This window comes from Notamacropus eugenii, chromosome 5, assembly GCF_028372415.1.
Source record: "Notamacropus eugenii isolate mMacEug1 chromosome 5, mMacEug1.pri_v2, whole genome shotgun sequence".
NCBI lineage: Eukaryota > Metazoa > Chordata > Mammalia > Diprotodontia > Macropodidae > Notamacropus > Notamacropus eugenii.
In genome coordinates this window covers 268,615,238-268,632,623 of record NC_092876.1, presented here as the reverse complement: position 1 = coordinate 268,632,623, position 17,386 = coordinate 268,615,238, and positions in this window count along the sequence as shown.

Below are 17,386 nucleotides of genomic sequence, written 5' to 3'. Positions count from 1 at the left end.
AAGGGGCGGGGAGAGGAATAAACATTTATAAAGCACCTGCTATGTGTCAGGCACTTTGCTAAGCAATTTTTTTCAAATATTATCTCGATACTCATAACAACCCTGCAAATTGTTATTATACCATTTTATAGTTAAAGAAATTGAGACAAAGGTGAAGTGACTTGCTCAGTATCATATAGCTAGTAAGTATCTAAGATGAGATTTGAACTTAGTCCTTCCTGAACCCAAGTCCCACAGCCTTATCAACTGCAACAGCAACTGTCCATTGTATATCCTGCTTATGTATTTCCAATAAGCCAGATATCATAACCTTCAAGTAAGGGGAGGAGAATGACATTAGAGATGTACAGACTATGACAGCAAATGAAATCCAAGAAAAGAGACAGTGATAAAATACAAGGCACTAAGATTAACCCTTAACTGCTTCTTGATACATTAGGGTCCCCTGGTCAGATGAACTACAAACTTAAATATTAAAAAATACACAGATATGAATTATGAACTATTGTCAGGAGTCTTGAAAAACTGTGGAAAATTGGAAGCACTGCAGAATTAAAATAGAACAAAAATCATTCAAATTTGCCCTGAAAGCATTGGAGGGAAAAGGGGGAAGATGATGAAGCCTTCAGTCTAGAAGCTGGTGAGTTTGACTTTGATTCATGGCAAAATTTTAGAGCCTCTTACTAATAATCAGCTTCAACTGAACATCTAGAAAAGAAGCAGTGATCGTACTGAGACCAGTTGATAACTGGCTTGACCCACAGACTGACATGAAAGATGAGCTTCATTTCCTTTTTGGACAGGGTTACCAGGATGCTTCATCACAGGAATGCTCTAGATAAGAGTTTATCTAGATTTTAGTAAAACATTTGACCAAGTCTCTCATGTTAACCTCGTGGAAAAGTTGGAAAGAAATGGGTTAGACAATACATAACTAAAACAGATCACAACTGGTTGAATATCAGATGCCCTCAGTAGTTGTTAATGATGGTATGCCAGTTTGGAAGGAGGTCTCCAGTGGAGTGACCCAGGGCTCAATCATTGACTCTGTGCTACTTGACTTGTTTTTTAAATCAATGGCTTAGATAAAACTGTGGTTGGCAGCCTTATCTCATTTCCAAATGACACAAAGCTGGAAAGGATAGTAACATAGTTGACAAAGTTGAGTTTCAAAACAATATTCAACATGTAGGGTATTGAGATATAAATAAGACAGATGCATTAAAAAAATAGAGAAATGGCTTAAAACTACCTTTAAAAGAGATAAAGAAATCATGGATAGACAGCAGTTCATCTGAAAAAAAAATCTTAAAACAGAGGATCTGTTGGGATCTGTGAACTTTTGTAAAAAGGATTTTGATAACTATTTCAATATATTGGTTTCTTTTGTTATATAACATATTTTATTTTATCCACCAAAAACAGTATTCTTAGAAGGGTCCATAGGATTCATCAGGTTGCCAAAGAGATTCATGATAGAATAAAAGTAAGAGGTTTGGAGTTTTAATGGACTACAGACTCCATATGGTATGATGGTAGAATGGTATGCCAAGAAACTTTTGCTACCTTAGACCACATCAAATGAAGTATGGCATCTTGGACTAGAGAAGCAATGACACTCTTTTACTCTACCCCAGTCAGAGCACCTCTGAATTATTACTTTCAGTTATTTTTTTTATTTTTTAATTATTTTATTTGTTTTCATTGTTCTACAGTCACCTTCATATATCTTAGATTTTTTCCCCATGCCCTCCCTGAGACAGCATGCCATCTTATATAGGTTTATTTTCAGTTCTAGGATGCAGTATTTTAGCACAGGCATTGAGAAACTAGAGAATGGCCAATGGAAGGAAGTCAACCAGAATGAAGAATGAAATATTCCTTTAAAGAAAGAAAGACAAGTTTCACAGGAAAAACAAAAAAGAAAAGGCTTTGAAGAGAAACAAACAGAGGTTAAGTGACTGGCCTAGGGTCACGCAACTTGTAGTGTCTGAGGTGTCATTTGAACTCACATATTCCTGATTCCAGGTCTAGTACTCAATTCCTTATACCACCTAGTTGCCTTTCTATAGAAAATAAGAAAAAAAATCTTGAGTTCCATCAATCACAATAGCCATAGAATTGGTAAAAAGTACAGCTTTCAAGTAAGAAGGGATTCAAGGTAATCTAGCTCAAACTCCTAATTTTTACAAGTGAGGAAACTGAGGATCCAAGTGGTTGAGGGACTTACCCAGTTTCAAAGGTAGTATGGGGAAGAGAGGGGATATAAACTCGGGTGTTTTGATTCCAAACCAGTACACTTTCCACTTGGTGTCCTACCATACCACCATCCCTCCCTGAATGCTGTGGGACTTGGCACAAACACCTACGGCTGTTTCTTTCTATGTGTGGCCCCATCTCCCAAACTGAGGGAAGAGAAGAAATCTAAGTAGACTGCCTTACCTTTACTCTTTAAACTTCCTGTAAGTAAGAATGAAGCTTATTTCTTATTCTTCTTGGTTCTCTTATGGTCAACTCTGAAAACAAAACTGGAGGGCCAAACTGCCTGCTGTGCTCAGTAGTGGAAACTAATGAGGGAGACTGCTTTTCTTTCTTTTTTCTTTCCTTCTGTCTTTCAGCTTTCTTGCCTTTTCTCAGGAGAAGAGGCTAGCTGCTAAGCTGATTTTGATTACCTAAAGGTCCAAAACAAACTGCAGCTGAAGACAGTTAATATAGATGACAGGTTATCTGGCTGAATTCAGTTATCTGCTACTACAATTCAATTCAAGGAATAAAATTTACTAAGTGCCCTTTGAGTATGGCACTGGAGATACAAAGACATACGTAGTCTTTGCCCTAAGGAGCTATCAATGTAATGGGGGGTGGGAGGGATATAGTAGGCACTCAAATAAATCATCCCAGACTCTTCCCTTTTCCTAACTACCACCCCTTAGCTAACCATGCTTCCAAGTTTTATCTAGACTGCCTCCATAGTTCTCACGTCTATTACTTTTTCTACACTCATTCAATTTCTGGTCCTCATCACCTCTCACCTAGATTACTATAATAGTTTTCTAAATGGTCTCCTTACATTCAGCCCCTTCCATCTCCAATCAATCTATCCTTCACAAACCAGACAAATCAATCTTCCTAAGATATCTATGTTACTTTCAAGATCAAAAATTTTCAGTGGATCCCCATTCCCTCAGGGAAGATGGAATAAAAACACATCAGCCTGACATTTAAAGCTATCCATAATCTGACTTCAACCATCCTTTTGAGACTTACTTCATATCATTCCCATTTATAAACTCTCTGTTCCAGCCCAAGTGCCTGATGAACTGCTCCAGAACTCTCCTATTTCTATGCCTTTGCATGCATTGTCTCCCATGCCTAGAATGCATTTTCTCCTTCCCTGATGCCTAATACATTATAGGTACTCAATAAATCCTTCTATCTTTGAGTCTTCTGACAAAACTGCCAGAGACCATAGGGGAAGATTAAAAGGGGAACTTTGGAAACTGGACAAATAAAGAAGATTAATGGAAGTGAAAAATTTACCACAGGAAAAAATATTTACCACAGGAAACTAAAAGGCCAAGCATTGAATTACTATTCCAAGTCTACATTACAGAATCGGCGGCTATGCTGGGAAAGTTCTCTGCAGTCCCTGACGATCAAAACAAGATGTGAGTTTGTGCTATAGCTGTGAGGAACTTCAATAAGGATTAGAAAGAACTTCCTGACAGTTTAGGTCTCAACACATCAGTAATGGTAGTTTGGGAATTGTCTTCCCTAAAGACATCTAAGCAAAATGGATTGAGTTAATTCAGTGCTGACTGGGGGAAAGGTAGCAAGAGAAAACTATAGGCTGCTTCCAATCTTTTGATTCCATAAACATTTCATTTGAAGGTAGATTTAACAATTATCCAAAATAATTTCTAATTCAGCCGTAGAAATCTTCGAGGATGGGTGTTTCTCAGTGATACTGTGCTAGATGTGAAGATCAATTTTCCGATCCCATGGGAAGACGTTTTGTTTGTTCTGCTTTGTTTTGACTGCAAACTACACACTACCATTACACTGATAACTTGTCCAAGTCTACCTCGTTTAAATCTAATCCGCTCACAAGTCAAGACAGCACCTCATGATAACGTTGGTCCTCTTCAAAACAAAGGACAAACAAGAAGGCATTTGGAGTGTGTGTGTGCATGTGTGTGTGTGTCTGTGTCTGTGTGCAGCACAAATATATAAAAGGAAGGTACTTTCAGAAAGAAGGCACCATCTAGCCACTGGGGGGCAAGAAGAGTGTGTGTTCATCCTTCATTGCCGAAGAAGACCATGCCATCAGAGAAATAATGACATGACTTGCACTTGACTTTGTTTTGAGGGAGGGAGGGCTTGCAAGGTCACCAGCCTCACTTCTCCTCCAGAGCCATCTGAATCCAGTGACCAGATATTCATCAGGATGACTGGAGATGGCCCAGGATGAGGCAATTTGGGTTAACACAGGGTCACACAGTTAGTGAATGTCAAGTGTCTGAGGTGAGATTTGAACTCAGGTCCTCCTGACTCCTGCACTGATGTTCTATCCACTGCACCACCTAGCTGCCTGGGGAGCAAGGAAGTAAGATCAGGAAAGGCCTCCTGAAGAAGGCTGGATTTGAGCTGAGTCTTAAAGAAAAACAAAACAGGGAATCCAGGAAGCCAAAGTGAGGAGGGATGGTGGTTAGTAGAAGGAGTATCCTGTGTGAGGACAGCAAAAAGACCAGTTCTGATGAACTGCAGGGTATGTGGAGGAGAGTAAAGTGTAAGATAACCACAGTGGTAAGAAGGAGCTGGGTGGTGAAGAGCCTTAAAATCCAAATATAGCATTTTATTTTAGATCCTGGAGGTAATAAGGAGTCACTGAAGAGAGCTCCTGGTCTCCGCCAGCTTTCATGTCTGATATCCTCTGGCTTCCATCATACCCACAAGTGCTCTTCAGTTAATCATCCAATCGACCTTTCCCTGTCACCTAAAGGAGACACCTTTAACTGTCAGTCAAACATGGAAGGACATGTAAACTGAGGCACACTGAAGAAAATAGAGTGGGGAAATCAACACTTCCAGTGACCACAACAGAGCAAATGAAAAAACTGCTAAAACATATCAGAGTTCAGATCACAGACCAGGCTTAATCTTGATTCTAGGATCTAAACTCCTTGACCAGAGATAGTCTCAGTGTTGGAATTGTAGTCCTAGGGCCTAGTCTCATGGATGTCACATGTTTAATGGTAATAATAATAATACTTAATAAATGCTTGTTGTTTTATTCTTTGTTCAATAAAGCAGTGGTCAACACACGTGTAGATTGTTATCACCCATTGCATTACTGTGTTTATATTCTTTAACTGTTTTGCCTTGATTATAAGGAAGATCTATTCAGAAATTTTATTTGTATAAATGGGGACAGCAAGTGGTGCAGTGGATAGAGCACCAGTGCAGGAGTCAGGAGGACCTGAGTTCAAATCTCACCTCAGACACTTGACACTCACTAGCTGTGTGACCTTGGGCAAGTCATTTAACCCCAATTGCCTCATCCTGGGTCATCTCCAGTCATCCTGATGAATATCTGGTCACTGGATTCAGATGGCTCTGAAGGAGAAGTGAGGCTGGTGACCTGCACAGCCCTCCCTCACTCAAAACAAAGTCAAGTGCAAGTCATGTCATTGTTTCTCTGATGGCATGGTCTTCTTCGGCAATGAAGGACAAACACACACACATTTGTATAAACAATCAAAAACCAAAATAAGGAGAGAGGCAACATACTACAATCTAAAGAGTACTGACTCTCAAATCAAGGGACCTGGGTTCAGGTACCACCTCTGATACTTGCTACATATCTGGCCTTAGTCAAGGTACCAGTTTGTCTCTTTAAACCTCAATTGTTCCATCTGTAAAAGGCAAAGGTTAAAGTAACTAATCTTTGAGGTCCCTTCCAACCCTAAATTCTGGATCCTATGTTTGGACTAGATCATCTGTAAAGTTCTGCCCAGCTCTAAATTTCTGGAAATCAGTTACAATACAAATTCTAGTAGCTTTAGAAATCAGGACTCGAAATTCAGAGTGAGGTAGATAATTAAAAGTATTTTCTTCTAGCGATGAGGGCTAATAGATTGACCAACTGAAGAGTAATTATGGATGTGCCAGAAGTCAGAGGATGTCAGAAGTCAACACTGGTAGCCAGCAAAGCCTAGATGCAGTTCCTATTGAGCCCACAATGGTCATCAAAAGTTTAAACTGAGTGTCTGCAGATAAGAACTGGTCCATTTCCTCCACTCAAAAAACAAGTGCTCTAAGAAAGTAAAGAGAAAGCAGGTTGACACTAGAATAATAGTATTATAAAGCCAATCTATTGTCCTGAGGGGATGTTATTTTGGCCTGTCTTTACTTGTCACACTGTTAAATTATCCTGCCAATTCATCTTGAGCATACATGCCCGGAGTGTCAGGCAATAAGATTTCATCTGCAGTAAAAATAAGAAAAAAGCAGTTAAACCAGGCCCCAAAGTTTCCACATAGTTAATGTCCCCTAATTCCTTCCTACCCAGACCCATCAGTTCTCACCCTTTTTGCTGATTCAGCAACATCTTTCTCTGAATAATAAATAGGCCAGCAGCCTTTGCACAGAGTAGACACTGAATTAATTATCTTTAATAAGGCAACATTATATATGATATATGCATAAGAATGATGCAAGACAAATGTGAAACAAAATTTAATGAGTGGGGGAGACTTGTAACTGTCTGGGATAATCCAAGAAAGCTTCATGGCTATGAAGGTAGGTAGTGTTTTGATAGCTGAACAGAGGAGGGTATGATGGATGAAGGAAATGATGTGAGCAAAGATCCAGGACTTGTACAGGAGATGGTAAATAATACAATGTGGTTGAAGTGAAGTCTGCTCTCCAAGGGCATTGTGAGATGAAATTTTAAAGGCAAAGTGGTGCTGGATGTGGAGTCCCCAGATGATCTATTGACTTTACAGAACCAAGGAATAGCATGGTAGTAGAAAGAGCAATGTCTCTGGATTTGAAGGCCCTGAGTTCAAATATTGCCTTTGACCCTTACAGCCCATATGGCATTGGACAAGTCACTTCAATGCTTCAGTCCCCATGGGCTTCAGTTTCGTCATCTGTAAAAAAAAGGGGGGGAAAGTAAGAAGGTTGGACTAGCCTGTCTCTGAGGTCTCTTCCAACTGTGAAATTTTGTGATTCCATAAACTCTCTGAGCTTCAGATGCCCTATCTGTAAAATAGGAATGATAATTACCTATAGTGCCTAATTTGTAAGGTTGTCTTTGACAACGAGAAGAAATAATATGTGTAAAGCACTTGTAAATCTTAAGGCAACAGGCAAAAATGTTGGCAAAAGTTATACATGAAAAGTTTTGAGGAAAGCCCAATTTATCTAATACAAAGTTGTTAAAGATGAGCTTTAATTGTTCTGGAAGCTCTAAAGTATAAAGTTGTAGATGCTATCCATCGGAATTATTCTTTTACATTCCATTTATTTGAAAGAAATTTAAACCTAACCCACTCTAACAACGTTATTAGTTCCTTCCAGCGTTGATATTACACCAGAATCTGACTAAAACACTAGTAATGTGAGCTTGCACCAAATTAAATGAGTCAACACCGTTTACCAAATGCCAAGGCCTCTTAATGAAACAACACAGTCCAAGTCAAAATTGCCTAACTCCCCACAAAACAGAAATCATAAAGAGTCAGAATGTAGAATTGGCTCTCTTTAAGGCAAACTGAAAAAGGCAACTGAGTGACTTCATCCATGGATATTTATCAAGCAGGGAGCCACGTTTAAGAGAAGTAATTTTCTGCTGTCAGCAAACAGACTTGAATTGCTTCAACGAATAAGCCAAGCAGCCATACAATGTAAGACCAAGGTTTTCTAGGAGCAGCAGGATCCTGTGGCTTCCTCGGTTCAGCAACCATCCAACAAACATTTATTGAAAGCCAGGAATGTGTAAGGCACTCTGCTAGGAACTGCAAGAGACACAAAGATATTTAAGACATGGCCTCTTTCATCAAATTTACAGCCTGTCAGAATAGCGAGACTGAACATATAAATAGCTACTCTTCAAATTTGACTGTAATAAAGGTATAAGTGAAGTCTAAATGAAGTGAGAGCTCACAGAAGGAAAAGATCAGTTCTGACTGGGTTTAATTCAGGTTTTTTTCACGATCAGTGACAAAGTTCCCAAAATACAGATAAGATAAATTTAGCTAGGGGCAGAGAGAAAGAGATCCTCCCTCCATCCCAAAAGACAAAGAAAAATGTAACACCATATAGAGTTGTGGGGAAAGAGTTTAGAGCTTTTCTGAGGTGCAACATTCAAGGAGGTAACAATACTGCTATCTGATAGCTTCCAATTTTAATTAATTAGTCTTAATAACCTAATTCTAAACTGTCATTAGTGTAGTGCTAAAGGAGTTATAAGTGTTATCCATGCTCTCTAAATTTTGGCATCCTGGGTTAAAGCCCTGGTCACCCTGCCTTAGTTACAGTCACAGTCCAGGGAGAAGCACAGAATACTTCATGGAGTTAGTGCCTGCACTAGACCTTGTTTCAAAAGTGCAACAGGTAGAAATGGATAGGAAGGTCATTCTAGGCATAAGGGATGATGTTGACAGGAAATCTCAGTATATATATATACAGCACATATCCTGGTTCTTAGGAAAACTACTTTACCTCTCTTCAAATTGGGGCAGAGGGGGAAGAAAAGTAGACTATAGTACTACTAAGGCTCTTTCCAGTTCTAAATCCTGTGATCCCATGAGTAGCCAAGTTTACCTGGAATACTGTAATAGTAAGCACCCCAACATACACAAGGGGGCCTGCTATCACAGGTTTTTTGATCTGCTTTTCTAGAAGGAAAGACAACTTTTGAGGGGTGAACAATCTCCTTTAATCAAGCACATATATCATTCAGCAATAGAGAAAAATTCAAGGTGAGAAATAAAGACTGACAGGCTTTCAACTATCTGACCTATATATATATATATATATGTATCACAGATCAACAGACAGGTCCAACTGTCTGGCCATAGAGAGGGAAGCACCAACATCTGGGTTTTCAAAGCTGAGGGGTTCCTTACTAACTTCCCAGAGTCTCATCTGGCCAAACAAAACACTTCCACTCAGTAAGCCCCAAAATAAAACCTCACCCTCAGAGTATTTATACATTTTTTAGAGCCAGAGGGTATCACAACCCTTGAGAGCCAGTGCCTCATTAGAAACTTAACGAAAAGTGTATGCCTTCCTACAAATCTTCTCTAATCAAACTTCCCTTTAATGAGTTGGGAAGATCTTTAATCACATTAAAATAATTGACAACACAAATACATATTCTATTTCTAGTTAAGGAAACTCTTGTTTCCGAACTTTACTCCCAGTAAAGACTCTTGGTTCATAAAGGCAAGATTCAAGCAAAAGCACTTGACTATGCTAAAACAAAACAGCAGAAGATCCTAACTTGCTTGTCATTACAAACACATTAAAGAGAATAGTGAAATAAACTCAGAAAAGATGGTAAACAAGAGAACAGAGGGATGACATGACATAAACTGTGCACTGGAAAAATGAATCTGGTCATAGTTTATAGGCTGCATTGGAGGATAGAGATGAACATAAGAGGATACCCGTTAGAAAGGCTGCTGCATAAATCCAGGTGAGAAGAAATGAGAGAAGTCATGTTCATTCTGCTTTTGCTGCTCTGTCTTGGTTTCAACTCCAGGGAGTAAAAAGCCCTTCTCAGGATAAATTCCTCACCTCCAATCTCATCACCATGCTAATAACTCAAGTATTAATTAACACCACTTCCCTCAGCCTCCTCTCCCCTTTGGTTGGAGGGTCGGAGGGTAGGATACCAAACTCTTCCCAATACCTTCCTTTACAGAGCAGACTGGACTCTCACATCATTCAACTTTACATATTCTACTCTCTGCCTGGTTTCAGCTCCTTAAAACAAATATCCCCTTGTGTTTCCCATTTCCCTTTCTTCCTATTATGTGCACGTGCACAGGCACATGTGCGCACAGACACACACACACACACACACACACACACACACACACCTTCCCTGCCTCCTTTTGTGCATTGTCTCTCCCGTTAGATTGTAATCTCCTTGAGAGCAGGAGCTGTCTTTGTTAATTGTACCCCAAGTGATTAGCATAGTGCCTGGCATAGGGACTAGGCATTTAATACATGTTTACACTGGACTGCCCGTGAAAGCAGAAAAGAAAGTATGGATACAAGAAATATTCATGAAGGTCAAATCCACAGGGGACTTAATGACTGATTAGATGTTCAGAGCCTGGTGAGGGAGAGAGGGCAGTCAAAGACAAGTGACATGAAAGCTTGGCTTACACAGAATGGTGGCATTCTTAACGGAAATAACCCTCAGTAGCTCTTTAAAGTGAAAAGGGATCTTCCACTTAAAATGGCAAAGCTACAGAAGAGTTCACCTTGTCCACACATACTTTAGCACAGATAGAAAGCACCAGATTGAATAATGATCAGAAAACCCAAAGAGAAAGAACTTATTCAGCCAGAAGCCTGCAGAAGTCCTTTATCAGGGAAGTCATCTCAGGCTAGGTAAACAAGGTAGAAGCCTCTGGGGCACCTAAAACTTACAGCTCTGTATTCCCTGGGGACACAAATCCCAGGGTGCTCTAACAAGGAAACACTAGAGGCATCAGAAACCCCAAATTACCTGACTATAGACAAAGGGCCCAAAACTGACAATGCACAGATTTGGATATAGAGGGCTTGACAGTACATAGCACTTTAAGGTGAGATGCACCAGAGAGATTTAAAGACCACAAGGCTCTGTGCCCAGGGATTAGGAAGCCCAGAGTATTCTGACTGGGAAGCTCTGGGGGGTGGGAGTACATCAGGCGCCCACAGTGCTCTAACTATGGACAGGGCAGGGAGCTGGCAGCATTCTGATATGGACAACTCAGGTAAGCCAGAAATCCACAGCACTATGACCTGAGATGCACTGGTAGGTGGTGAAGGTTTCAGTGCTCTGATTCCCAAAATCCAGGGGGAACAAAAATTTACCAGTATTCTGAGTGCAGACACAGGGGAGGTAGAATCCAGTAGAAATAGCCCAGGAAATTCAGGTCAAAACCAAACATGTTCTTACCACCATACCTAAGATCATGGTAAAGGGCACAACCTACCCCTCGTATAAAGTTCCAAACCAAGAACTAAGGCAGAAATACGAGTAAACAGAAGAAAAGAGAAGTAAATACAAGAAAACTGAGTAGAATTGGTCAAGAGATACCCAATAGGTAAACCCAGAGAAAGAGACATTGTACTATGTAAGCAATGACTTAGAAAAAAACCATAGTATGGCCACAAGGTCTGCAACAACACTGGGAATAAATGAAGCAAGAGTTTAAAAGTAACATAATTCAAATATGAGATCTGGAATAAAGAATTTGAAACAATAATAGTTTATAATAGAAAGTGGAAACTAAGAAACACTCCTGAAATTTAGAATAAAACAAACAGATCTCAAAGATTCCATGAGACAAAAAGAAATATTAGAATATCAAAAGACTGAAAAAAATGTAGTATAGAAGGGAATGTGCCCCCCAAGTGTTAGGGGAATAATGTTGGGGCTCCTTTCCCTTTTGGAAGAGCAAATTAATGTTAATTAGTGTAATGGATTAAATGTTACAGTTAACATTGAACAGTGGGGTGAACACACCAGAATGGGGATTTGGGCTGATAGTATTAGAGAAAGCCATCCTAGTGCCTTTTGGGAATATATCTAGGCCCCTGAAAGGGAGATGTGCTCTGGAAAAATTAGGTCAGCGGACCACCACATCCTTAATAAATGAACTTTCATTCTTTCAAAAGACCACATGATTTGCCTGTGTTCGAACAGCTAGCAAAGGTCAAAGGAAAAATTTGAACTCAGACCTTTTTGATTCCAAAAATTTATCACCTTTCCATAGTACCATGCTCACTCTCTTAAACAGACAACCTGACAGATTTCCTCAAGACTAGTAATCAGACTAAGAGCTCTCTGAAGTCCTTTCCTAATTTAAAATTCTGTCTCAGCCTAGGGATAAATGTTCATTTGTCCTCTGAGATATTTGCACTCACAATATAGTTGACCTTGGTCATCCATAAGTATCAAGCGTGTATTTATAGGAACTATGAGTTTTAGTCACAAACAAATGAATTCACCGAAATCTATACCATCAGCAACTAGAAAGGAGCTTCTTAGTCCTCAATGATTATCCTTCCTTCCAAATCTTTTTTCTTTCTATGTGTTCTATATCCAAAGGGCAAAAGTTGGAAATCATTTCCAAATAATTTTCACCAATCTTCCTATTCAAATGTGAGTAGAACTAGATCCCTCTATGGATGGATTTTCAAGGTTTAGATCCAAATAGTAGAATTCCTCACACTTTACCATAAATTATTTCCTTCCCACCATATACAGCCATAGGTCTTAGAAAAAAAATTGTTAATAAATACTCTTCAACATATAATATCCTCACTTTATTCCCAAATGAAGCACCACAATGTATGGTTTTCTGATATAGTAAAGTACTAAAACATAAAATCGTGATTTACCTGCAACCTAATACTTTAGCAGGTTTTCAATTTCTTAAAAGAAAAAATAGAAGCATGCCTTAAAAGTATTATCCCTTTTTATTGGAAGTGTGCTACTATTTAAAATCTTAATTTACAAACTTTTAATTAGGCACTTTATATTCGATTCTGCTTTATTGTCTCCTCATGCAAGCCTCTCAATATTTCCATTAATGCTTCATGTGTCCTTCCATAAAGTATAATATTCCATCGCATTCAGAGACTCCCAATTTATTCAAACATTTCCCAAGATTAGACTAGATTACTGTATACATTTCCTTCAAATTCTCCTAGCTTTAGAGCGATTATCAGTAGTAACTGCTGCTGTTTCCCACCCAGCCTGATGTCTGTTTTTCTTGACCTCATTAAAAGGGCCACGCCCTGGATACTTCTTAAATAGGTCTATTCAATGAATGGGCATTGCCTCACCCTAAGTAAGTACCTGCAAAGACCTTGGCCTAAAGGGCCCAAGGTCTCCCAGTGCATCCTGGGCCATCTCCAGTCATCCTGAGGAATATCAGGATTCACATGACTCTGAAGGAGAAATGAGGCTGGTGACCTGCACAGCCCTCCTTCCCTCACTCAAAACAAAGTCAAGTGCAAGTCACGTCATCGTTTCTCTGATGGCATGGTCTTCTTCAGCAATGAAGAACAAACACAAATCTAATCTATTCCACCAATCAGATTTGTTATTTTTGAAATGCTTATGAAGCAGAGAGGTTATATGTTCTTTAAACATTTGATAGAATTCACTTACAAAGTCATCTGGAGACATTTTTCAACACTAGTTCATTTGTAGCTTGTTTAATTTTTCTTCCGAGGAGATATTTATTTAGATTATCTTTTTCTATTTTTCTAAGTTAGGAATTTTGTATTTTTTGTAAATATTAATCTACTTTGTGATTTCAATTTTGTCATCAGAGAGTTTGGAACTTTAGTGTCTACTAATTTTCTTACTTTTTCCACATTTGTTGTGAATTCTTTTTATTTTCTTAACTTAGTTTTGCTTTCTCTTTTGAAAATTCAATTAACCAATATTATCAATCATACAAGTCTTTTCAGAAAACCAGATCTATTTTTACTTACTAGTTGAATTTTTTTCTTAAATTTTCAAATACGCTTTTCAAAACTGATGTCCTTAATTTCCAAAAAGCATCTATTTTTTGTGCCTGTTTTGGAACTATTTTGGTGTTATTTATTAAGTACGTTCCCAATCCATTAGTTCTTTTTATCTTTTTGGCTAATAGAAGTATTCATTTAATAGAAATATATACATGTAATATAAATATATAAAAGTATAAATAACATATACTTATATAAATAATATAATAATATGAATTTAATAAAATTTCCCTTCAGGCATGCTAGCTCATAATTGTAATTTTCTTTAATTGTCTATATTTCTTTGAATTGGTATTTGATCTACCTATTATTTAGAACAGCATTTTTAATTTGTCTTTGTCATTTGGAATATTTTCCTTACGATGCTTTTTGAATTATGGTTTATAAAGGATATATTTATGACTTCTGCCATTCTGCATTTGATTATAAGTTGTTCTGCACATGAACACTTTTTATATGGATTCCAAAGTATTGATGAATAATAAAGTAAGAAAACGAGGAGAACAATTATACAATAATGGTTGGGTGGGTGGGTGGTTGTTGTCCTTAGTTGAATAGGACCAAAATGACATCACTATACTAGAGTTAAGTTTCAGTGTGTCCGACTGTGGCCGATCAGACCAATACATGTTCAGAATGTTCTACCACAGGTCAGGCACAAGTAATCCATGTGAACATTTGGAGTGGATTTTCTAAATTTGCACATCTTGCATTTCTTTTGAGCTACTTCAATTCTGCTTTGTTCATAGAGCACAGCACCTTCTCTAATGTGGGCAGGTGGTCCTATGCCAGTGTCTCCCATGTCATGCAACCAATTCCAAAGTTCTTAAGAGAGATCATGACAGTGCCCTTGTATCACTTCTTCTGACCACCATGTCAGCACTTGCCCTGTGTGAATTCTCCATAAAATAGTCTTTTTGACAAGTGGACATTTTGCATTTGAAAAATGTGGCAAGCCCATTGGCATTGTACTCTGTATAACAGAGTTTAAATGCTAGGCATTTTAGTTCAAGAAAGGACCTCAGTGTCTGGTACCTTATCCTGCCAAGTGATGTTCAGAATCTTCCTAAGATAATTCAAATGAAACCATTCAGTTTCCTGTCATGGTGCTGGTATACTGTCCAGGTTTCATAGGCAATGAGGTCAGCATAAAGGCTCTGTAGACCTTCAGTTTGGTAGTCAGTCTAATAATTCTTCTCTCCCATACTTTCCTTTAGAGCCTCTCAAATACTGAGCTAGCTCTGGCAATGCATGCATCAAACTTATTATCAATGTGAACATCCCTGAAAAGTATACTGCCAAGGTAAGCTAACTTATCCACAGCATTCAATGCTTCTCCATTTGGTGTAACTGATGGCTCCATGTATGGATGGTGTGGTGCTGGCTAATGGAGCACCTGTGTTTTCTTGGTGTTCATTGTTAGGCCAAAATTAGCATAACAGTAGAGAATTGATCCATATTCTGTTGCATCTCATCTTCAGAGGCTGCACTGAGTGCACAATGATCTGAAAACAGAAAATCTTGCACCAATACTCCCTCCACTTGTTCTTGGCTTGTATCCTTTTCCACTTGAAGAATTTACCATCAGTGTGGTAGCTGACCTTGATGCTGTGTTTATTCTCACTGAAGGCATTTGATAGCATCGCTGAAAACATCATACCAAAAAGCATATGAGCAAATACAGAGTCTTGTTTCACTCCATTAGTGACTGGGAAAACATGAGAGCATTGTCCACTATCCAGAACCCAGGAAAGTATACCATCATAAAATTGATGTGGAATCCTTGTGAACTTCTCCAGGCAACCAGATTTTGACACAATTTTTCATGAGCCCTCATGACTTACAGCATCAAAGGCCTTGGTCAGATCTACAAACATTGTGTACAGACCTCATTCTGCTCCTGGCATTTCTCCTAGAGTTGCCAGGCAGCAAACACCATATTGACTGTTCCTCAGCCCTTTCTGAAGCCACACTGGTTCTCAGGTAGATGACCATCTTCCAGGTGAAGGATCAGCCTATTAAGGAGTATCTCTGCTAAGAATCATCACCCATACCATTTTCCCATTTTACAATAATAACAACATTGCAAATGCAAAGAAAAACATCTTTGTAGTTGAGGTCTCAGGTTACTTGACCAATGAGATCAAGATATTTCCTTCTATCCCAATGACCTCACAAAGCTTCCCAAAATAAATATTATGCACAAGAGGTAAAACAATTACAGTTGTCCCCACAGGCTAAGACCCCAAGAACCCTAACAAAGTAACAACCTTTGATTGATAATTGTAGAGAAGACTAATACCTAATCTCTAGCATACTCACTCAACAGCTTCTTCCCCGCCAGTCCCCCTCCCCCACTCTGACAGGATGACACTACTGGACTCAAAGGCTTCTGCTCTGAGATCCATTCAGCAAAGCCTTTGCTGCTACTGTGGTCTCTGCCAATACACTCCTGTGCCCCGCCCTTATCCCATCATTCTGTGGCAACAAGCAACTGAACTCAACTCTGCTCCCGCCTCCTTCAAGAAAGAGAAAGCTTGCTTTGCCTAGGGTGGCAGCTTACTGTTCTGCAGCGGTACTCATCCAGAGGGCTAAGAACAAGGAAACTGGCTGCCAGAATGGGGATGTGGACAGACCATTAGGCCTGAAGGAAAGGGGACTAACATCCAGCTAAGGTCAGTTCTGTGAATTCTCCATCAAAGTATGAAAGGAATCCCAGGTTGGAGTTTGGAGAGAGTGTAATTACCAAAGCTCTAACAAAGGAAAAAACTCAGATAAAAGGACATCTAAATAAGTCAAAACATGCCTGAATAAATATTGAAAAACAAAAGAAAATGAGTCAATATCTAATGAGGTAAACAGCCCTTTGGATTCCCAAGAAAGCATAGTACTGTAGTATAGAAGAATGTTTCCAAAAGGTTCAAGAGAGAATTAAGAATGGTAAAAACAGAATGTATAGCCTACGCAATAGAAATAATTAACAACACTGAATAACTTGAATTCATGGTTGCAAGTCTTAAGAAACAGAAACAAAAAAGAGCAACTGATTAGGATTGCAAACACACTGAAATGAGGGACCATCTGAAAAAAGCAGTAACATTCACAGAAAACATTCTCTTTACAAGCAAAATATATTGATCTTAAAGACAGCATGCACAGAGACAACTTACAGGTGTCCCAGAGGAACATGAGAAGTCAAAACATATAAACACCATAATTCTAGAAATAATATGATAAAACTGTCCAGAAATTCTCAACATAAAAAAAAAAATCAGAGCTAATCAAAAGGATACACAAATTGCCTCCAGAAAGGAAAAAAAAAAACCTGTCATGCAAACTCTAATACAGTGATTTTATTTAACAATTCCAATGACAAACAATAGATTCTGCAAGTCACCAGGAGAAGGACAGGTATGTCTAATGAACAAGACTATTCTGCATACACCAAAAACTGCAGAAGGGAATGAAATAATGTGCTCGAAAGCAAAGGAGTTCAGAATACAACCTGAAACTGATACCCTGCAAACCTGAACATATTCATCAATGAAAAAAAATGACCATTCTATAAAAGAGGAATATTTGATGCATTTTTGGAAAAAACTACACACACACA